Raw genomic sequence first — 8,683 nt, forward strand, 5'->3', positions numbered from 1 at the left:
AGGGTTACCCTAACCCTGACCCTGACCCTGACCCTATATATATCTAGGAAAAAGGAAAAAGAGTGACCCCCTGTTCACTTGTTATAGAGTACAGACTCGTTCATCCACTGGGTCGTAAAGTCATTTCTCTATGGAGAATAACATTGGGTCATCTTAGAATCGTCTCATATAAGAATTGGGGTCCAAAAATAAACAAGCTGCCTCAGCGATATTGTCAGGGAGGCTCTGTATCGTTTATATTATATATAGAGATATTGTCAGGGAGGCTCTGTATCGTTTATATTATATATATAGATATTGTCAGGGAGGCTCTGTATCATTTATGATAGTCAGGCACTCATATTTGATACAGTCTGTTTCTGGCGAAAATGTAACGATATGTAGCGATATTAAACACGTCTATGGGAATTCAGAACGGGGGGGGGGGAAACGCGACCCAAGTGTGTGACCACGTTTTTTTGTGTCATTTTGAGACAGAATGTGCCTAATACTTTTGCAATATTACGCAGGTAAATAAATGAAAAGTTTTTTATGTGGGGTTGAAAGGACATATCTTGGTCAACGTCTTGGTCAACTCCCAGATTCTTTACAGTGGCCCTGGAGGCCAAGGTAAGATGCCATCTAGGGTAAAATTATCATCGGCTAATTTGTCTCTAAGGCGCTTAGGGCCAAGTACAATAACTTCAGTTTTGTCTGAGTTGAGGAGTAGGTCATTCTGGGTCCATAACTCTGTATGTCTTTAAGACATGCTTGAAGTTTAGTTAGTTGATTAGTTTCATGTGGCTTCATCGATAGATTGAGTATCATCCCCATAACAATGGAAATGTATAGTGTTTCCTAATGATTTTTTCTTAAAGGAAGCATACATAGAGTAAATAGTGTTTGTCCAAGCACAAATCCTTGTCTGACTCTAATCGACGTATCTAACCTTTTCACATATTGAAGATTTATCGTTAACGTTTACAAACTGAAATCGGTCTGATAGAAAAGACTCAAACCAGTTCAGTGTGTCACCCTGAATGCCAACCAAGTGCTCTATAGTCTCTGCAACAAAATTTGGTGATCAATGGTATCAAATGCAGCTCTAAGGTCTAATACAACCAGTACAGAAAGGAGGCCGTTATCTGATGCAGCTCTAAGGTCTAATACAACCAGTACAGAAAGGAGGCCGTTATCTGATGCAGCTCTAAGGTCTAATACAACCAGTACAGAAAGGAGGCCGTTATCTGATGCAGTTAAGAGGTCATTTGTAACTTTAACCATTGCCGTCTCTGTGCCATGGAGTCCTCTGAATCCTGACTGAACACCTTCAAGTCACATGACTCTCTCTCTCTCTCTCTCTCTCTCTCTCTTAGTTATTCTCGCCCATGTCCATGGGTTCGTCCGGTTCCTTCTTCCGCTCCCACTCCCAGGAGTCCAACAGCTCCACAGCGGTCAGCAGTGCGGGGGTCAGCAGTGCGGGGGTCAGCAGTGCGGGGGTCAGCTGTCTGCTGCGGACCCTGAGCAACGGAGACACGGAGCGGGGGGGGAGCACCTGCGGCGGCAGCACCGACCGGGGGGCCGGCGGAGGCTCTATGGGGGGCGGGGACGCCGGAGGGAGGCTCCAGGCCATGCTGAGGGGCTTCCAGGGGGGCTTCGGACAGGAGGAGGAGGAGGAGGAGGAAGGCTACGAGGAGGACGATAACGACGGGAGCACGGAGGGGGGGCGCGGGGGGGCGGGGAGGGTGCAGGTGACCCTCCGCAGCTTCCCGGGGGGAGGGGGGATGATGGAGCGGGAGGAGAGCACCTCCTGGGAGGTGCCCCCCCAACACCTCCAAGGGGAGGGGGACAAAGGAGGCGTGGTGGTGGGGGGGGGAGGCGTCCAGACCAGCAGGGTGACCACCATCCTGAGGGGGTTCTCGGGGGGCTTCGGGGGGGAGGAAGAGGAGGACGAGGAGGAGGAGGACACGGAGGACACGGAGGGAGGAAGGGGCTGGGTGGGGGAGGTGGAGAGGCTGGAGGAGGGGGGTGGCGGCGGGGGGCTCCAGAACATGCTGAAGGGTCTCCAGAGCGGTCTGTCCCCGATGGGGGGCTTCGGGGACATGCTGTCCTCTCTGGACATGGACCACATGGTGGGCGGGGACATGGACATGAACCTGAACATGGGGGGGATGACCTCCAAGTTCATGGGTCACAGGAGCGAGGTCAGGGGTCAGGCCCGGCTGGTCCAGGGGTCGACGGCCAGGGGTCGCGACCTCAGCACCGAGGTGGTCAGCCAGAAGGTCAGCAGAGGTCAGGTGGGCGGGGTGCAGGTGAGCATGCGCTCCTCGTCCAATCAGAACTCTACGAAGAGCTGCAGCGTGCAGCGGCACGGAACCAAAGTCAACATGGCCGCCACGGCCGCTGCCTTGGAGGCCATGGAGCTGGGCTGGTCTGATGACAGCGACTAGGAGACACGCTAGGATACACGCTAGGATACACGCTAGGATACACACTAGGAGACACGCTAGGATACACGTTAGGATACATGCTAGGATACACGCTAGGAGACACGCTAGGATACACGTTAGGAGACATGCTAGGAGACACGCTAGGAGACACGCTAGGATACACGCTAGGATACATGCTAGGATACACGCTAGGATACACGCTAGGATACATGCTAGGATACACGCTAGGATACACGCTAGGTAAACGTTAGGATACACGCTAGGATACACGCTAGGAGACACGCTAGGATACACGTTAGGATACACGCTAGGATACACACTAGGATACACGTTAGGATACACGCTAGGATACACGCTAGGAGACACGCTAGGATACACGTTAGGAGACACGCTAGGATACACACTAGGATACACGTTTGGAGACATGCTAGGATACACGCTAGGATACATGCTAGGATACACGCTAGGAGACACACTAGGATACACACTAGGAGACACACTAGGATACACACTAGGATACACACTAGGAGACACACTAGGATACACACTAGGAGACACACTAGGATACACACTAGGATACACACTAGGATACACACTAGGAGACACACTAGGATACACACCGTCACTCCTGAGCAGTGTTGGCTTACAGGATTACCTTCTGAGAAAAGTAACTTGTTAGATTACTTTTCCGTTATGGACGATTAAAACCTATTTGTGAGGAACGACATTACGCAATATATCCTTTACAGCTCATTAGCATAACGTTTGGTTTAACATAAAATCATGAGCGCAGCCTAGCGGAGCGGTGGAGCTGTGCTGGGCTTCAACAAGGCATTGATTTTCTAATTACTTACTTACTCCTTTAACCTCTCTGTCTCTATCTCTACCATGTCACACAGAACCGTACTATAGGATAACTCTGTCTTTATCTCTACCATGTCACACAGAACCGTACTATAGGATAACTCTGTCTCTATCTCTACCATGTCACACAGAACCGTACTATAGGATAACTCTGTCTCTATCTCTACCATGTCACACAGGTGTGACAAATGAATGTATGCACATGAATGTAACACAAAAGCAAACCAGTAGTACCGTCAGCCGTGTCACGCTGAAAGTGGTGACCTATTGAATAGAATGATTACACAGACTGCTGTGCAGTTGACAAAGCATCGGTCACTGTTTTCTTTTAGTAACATCCGTGAACTCTCTGCTGAAAGACAGATACGAGCTCATTCATTTATCACAACGAGACGAACTGGGCAACATCTACTGTCGAGTCAGATGCTAGCCGAGGGAGATGCTAGCTGAGGGAGATGCTAGCCGAGGGAGATGCTAGCTGAGAGAGATGCTAGCTGAGGGAGATGCTAGCCGAGGGAGATGCTATCTTAGGGAGATGCTATCTTAGGGAGATGCTATCGAGGGAGATGCTATCTTAGGGAGGGGAGGCATGCGTTAATCCGACAGACCTTTTCTCCGACTATGTGGCATCCGCGTGCGGTTAGGGTTAGGGTGCGGGTTTGGTTCGGGTTTAGTATTGGAAACGTCGGAGCGCTGCGCTGTCGGAGGAATGCGCTGTCGGACTAACATACTGCACCCCTTAGGGAGATGCTAGCCGAGGGAGATGCTAGCTGAGGTAGATGCTGAAGTTGAAGTCAGATGTTGCCAACTAGTCACCTGTAGTACGACATGGGTGTGAAAATGTGTTGGTTTAGGACACGCACACACACACACACACACACACACACACACACACACACACACACACACACACACACACACACACACACACACACACACAAATACGTAGAAATGTGCAAACACACACACCAGCATCACACAGAGGCCAACATCAAAGGTACTTTAGATTTACGTAAGTGACTCCATTTACAAACACACTTTGTTTTGTGTTGGTTGTAGTTGAAACCGTTTCATTTAGTTTTTGTATTGAAGCAGATTGTACGCTTAGACCTGTGTGTGTGTGTGTGTGTGTGTGTGTGTGTGTGTGTGTGTGTGTGTGTGTGTGTGTGTGTGTGTGAAGACGCTTGGCATGCTGTCACAACGGTGTGCTTTATTTAACCACTTCAACCCCATACTTAGTTGATCAGATTCCCAAGGGCTCTACACAAGTGGTTCTCACATCTGTAAGGGTCCATTTGGAACCCCTATCAAGGAACCACGGGGGTCCCTGGACCCCACTTTGACACACAAATGATTTTCAACCTTTTTTCATGTGAAGGACCCTCACACAGTTTGCATTAGGACCACAGAACCCCTTTGGATCCACACTGTAGAAACCCTCAGTGTTCATTTAACTCTCAGAGCAACAGCAGGGGTCTTCAACAGGGGGTCCGGGACCCCTAGGGGGGCCGCCAAATATATATATATATATATGTTTTTTACATGAACCACTTGAACCCTAGCATCCCTATTTCCTGGGGAGTAACATGCCGAAAATAGACGATCTACAAGCTCATAACGGGTCGCAGCGCAACCTGTTGTGAGCTTGTAGATCGGATATGTTCATGAATGTGAGCCCTCAGAAGACGGATGCTATAGGGTTGTAGTCCTCTTAAAGGTGGATGCTATAGGGTTGTAGTCCTCTTAAAGATGGATGCTATAGGGTTGTAGTCCTCTTAAAGGTGGATGCTATAGGGTTGTAGTCCTCTTAAAGATGGATGCTATAGGGTTGTAGTCCTCTTAAAGATGGATGCTATAGGGTTGTAGTCCTCTTAAAGATGGATGCTATGGGGTTGTAGTCCTCTTAAAGATGAATGCTATAGGGTTGTAGTCCTCTTAAAGATGGATGCTATAGGGTTGAAGTCCTCTTAAAGATGGATGCTATAGGGTTGTAGTCCTCTTAAAGATGGATGCTATAGGGTTGTAGTCCTCTTAAAGATGGATGCTATAGGGTTGAAGTGGTTCAAAGGTAAAGATGGTGTTATGAAATGAATCAGTTGGAACGCGGCTCATAGTGACTCAGCACATCCTCACATTATATTATTATTATTATTATTATTATTATTATTATTATTATTATTATTATTATTATTATTATTATTATTATTATACTTTACTGGCTTGTAGAATGTTTTACAACTGTATTATTATGGATCTAAATTAGTCCTAAAACAATAAGCTTTGACTTAATTCTATGTGATCCAACGTGTGAATTTTTCTCTTGTTTTTTCGTTGGCATTTCCCTCTGTCTGTATATTTTATCATTTTTCAATAAAAGAAGAAAAAAAAGACACATTGATGACTTGTGGTCTGTTATTGACGCTGATGTTTTCTAGCCTGGCCTGACAGACTAATATCACTGCACGGACTATTTTATTTTGCAATGGCAGATTCGTCTGAAACAAGGCTTGATTTATTTCAGATTTATGTTTCATCATCCGCTAAAACGTATTAGCACTCTTGTGTTTCAACTGCCATGTTCAAACTGTGCAAAAATGAAAATGATGCTTTTTCAGGTGTTACAGCTAATACACCAGATGTTGTTGTTGATGAGGACAGCAGAGAAGAGACCATTTTAGAAGTAGGTTGTACATTAGACCACAGCCTGGAAGAGCCATTCCTTACCAAGGTGCTAAAGTACGTACCAGCAGGCTGAGGAACAGTTTCTTCCCACAGGCCATCAGGCTGTTAAATGACAGTGGAAAATGAAACGTGCAATAACTGTATTCTGCACCATGCACTTTCCTTAAACTGATTTGCCTGTGTTTGTTTATTTATTGCTTATGAGCGTTTTTAGGTTGTTTTATCATGTTTTATTGTTTTATTATTGGAGCTTCTGAGCGTAGGTTTTTCACATGTATGTACCTGTGCATCTAAGTGACAATAAAAGTGAATCTGAATCTGAAGTACCAACGTCTTAAGGATGCTATTATACAGCTTGGTCACAGATGTAAACTGCTTGTTCTGCCCTCTAATGGCAAGTGCTGCCAGAGCCACCTACTGGCATTTCAATGTATTTTATACAACAGGTGTACTGTATTGTCCTGATTAGGAGAAGCACACAGGTGTAAACGTGCTCTTGATTATGTGTGTGCTCTGATATTCCTCATTTCACCATTTCTTGTTGAGCCGTCCACATCATTGTCTGTAAGTGGGATTTGTTCCTTTTCTTATGACAGGAGACTAGTTTCTGATTTGTAGGCAACTGTGTAGAGTGTATTTCATGCATAATTGATGTATTGTCTCCGCCAGGCCGAAGGCATGGTGGAGAGTATGTTTTCGTTCCCGTCCCGCTGTGTCCCCCCCCCCCCCTAGCCAAGCTAACACTGGTCAAGCTCCACGTGACAATGCTTTTGATTGGCTAGAGGGACGCATGACGAAATAAAATCCTATAAATAGGTGTGTCACTTTGAAACATTGTTTACATGTTTCAAAGTGACATCAGTGCCATCAGCCAAGCTAACATTGGACATGTTAGCTTGGCTGATTGAACATGTTAGCCAAGCTAACATGTTCTAATCCTTAGATGTTCTAATCTAAGAATCAGAACATTTCTAGACTAGAAAATGTGCTCCTCGGAGCACAAGTCTCCGCCAGCAGACCCGTGCAATTTTAACCAAAGGAAATCACTTACCCTATCTTTAACCATAGTTTTCTAGAAATGTTCTGATTCTTAGATTAGAACATCTAAGGATTAGAACATGTTAGCTTGGCTAACATGTTCAATCAGCCAAGCATTGGTCAAGCTTCACGTGACATCACAATATGTAATATAAATAGGTAAGACAGGATTAATCAGGAACAGCACTTTCTTTTACGGTTACATGGCGGCTTTCCGACATGTCGCCTTTCCGACGTTAACGAACCCTATACCTAACCCTCACCCTAACCCTAACCGCACGCGGAAGCCACTAGTCGGAGTGGCGAGATGTCGGCATGGAAGACGGTTACCTTCTTTTACCACCTCGCCTGGCGGAGACCTGTGTTCCGAGGAGCACATTTTCTAGTTTTACATTCACTGTGTGTAGATTAACTCGGTGTGTTCACCTGCTTGCTTGCTTGTTTGTTTGTTAGTTTGTTACAGCCTGTCTTTTTCTTTCTTTTTCATAGTTTTACTCCATTTCTTGATGTACCAGTGTGACAATAAAACACAGGAGTTTGGACTCTATTTCCTGACTCCCATGTCAGTTTTTAAAGGAGTATCCTGAAACACTTATTGTTGAGTTTCCCAAGTCTGTGCATCTACTACTGTTTGTGTTCAAGAATGTCTTGTTTAATGTGAACGCAAATAAAGATGTTAAATGTGTGGAATGCTTCTATACATTGATCTCACACATTAATACATTGAAGTGATAGATTAGAGCACGGGTGGGCAACTTTGATGATGGAGAGGTACACTATATTTCCACACTCACTCCATTCTATGTCACACAAAAGTATAAAAAATAGCAGATCTACAAGCTCAAAATGTGTTGCAATGCGACACGTTTTGAGCTTTTAGATCTGAATCCAGAATAGTTTTTTGCTGTTTTTGAATTGGAATCCTGAAAAGAACATTTTTATTTAATTTCAAATGCATTTAGTTATGTTAACTTTATGAACTTCAATACAAATACATTGGACATACAAAATACAATATCATTGTAATACTAGTCATTAAGCTACAAATATAGTCATGTTTTCATGTTTGGAATTGTAACAGCTGAAATCAAACATATATCAGTATTCGATATATCCGATATTAACCTGCGGGCCACATTAATTGAAGGTGGGGGCCGCATATGCCCCCCCGGGCCGTCAGTTGCCCATGTCTTAATTGCACATGAACACATTGTATTGATCTCACACAGAGGAGCCAGTAGCTCAGAGCAGAGTCCAGAGTGCTGAGTAAACACTGGTGCAGGATAGACATGAAAAACAAACATCCAGCTCAATGTTCTAACCAAAATGCTTTGTTGATATGATAACATATGTTTTACTTGTAACATAAAACAAGTGACAATATTACGTATACAGAGACAACAGGTAAAGAACATCCTAACAATAATGAATAACAAGCAATAAAACAAACAATGAGACAATGCTAACAGTGATATGCAGCAGTTAGTGACTTAGTTCAGCCAGATGTCCATGGCTGTCCCTCAGTTGATGACAACTCCTCACATATTGTGCATGTTCTCCTAGAACATATTCTCTTATTCATGGTGGAATCACATTCTTAGTATTTGTCTTTCATTTGAGGGAAGAATGATGCTCTAATGTCTTTATATTTGTCACATTGTAACAGCTCA

The 8,683-nt window shown here is 44.8% G+C and overlaps 1 pseudogene across 1 annotated transcript in view; it reads left to right on the top strand.

Annotated features, from left to right (window-relative positions):
• Positions 1 to 2,429, top strand: part of LOC311045231 — a 23,786-nt pseudogene extending 21,357 nt beyond the window's left edge. The window contains exons 11-12 of the transcript XR_014602879.1: positions 1,356 to 1,607; positions 1,647 to 2,429. The product of XR_014602879.1 is annotated as an uncharacterized misc_RNA (transcript). The remainder of the gene's footprint in view (positions 1 to 1,355; positions 1,608 to 1,646) is intronic.
• Positions 2,430 to 8,683: the final 6,254 nt, after the last annotated feature.

The sequence above is a fragment of the Gymnoscopelus microlampas genome (assembly GCF_963454915.1).
Source record: "Gymnoscopelus microlampas genome assembly, chromosome: 5".
Lineage (NCBI taxonomy): Eukaryota > Metazoa > Chordata > Actinopteri > Myctophiformes > Myctophidae > Gymnoscopelus > Gymnoscopelus microlampas.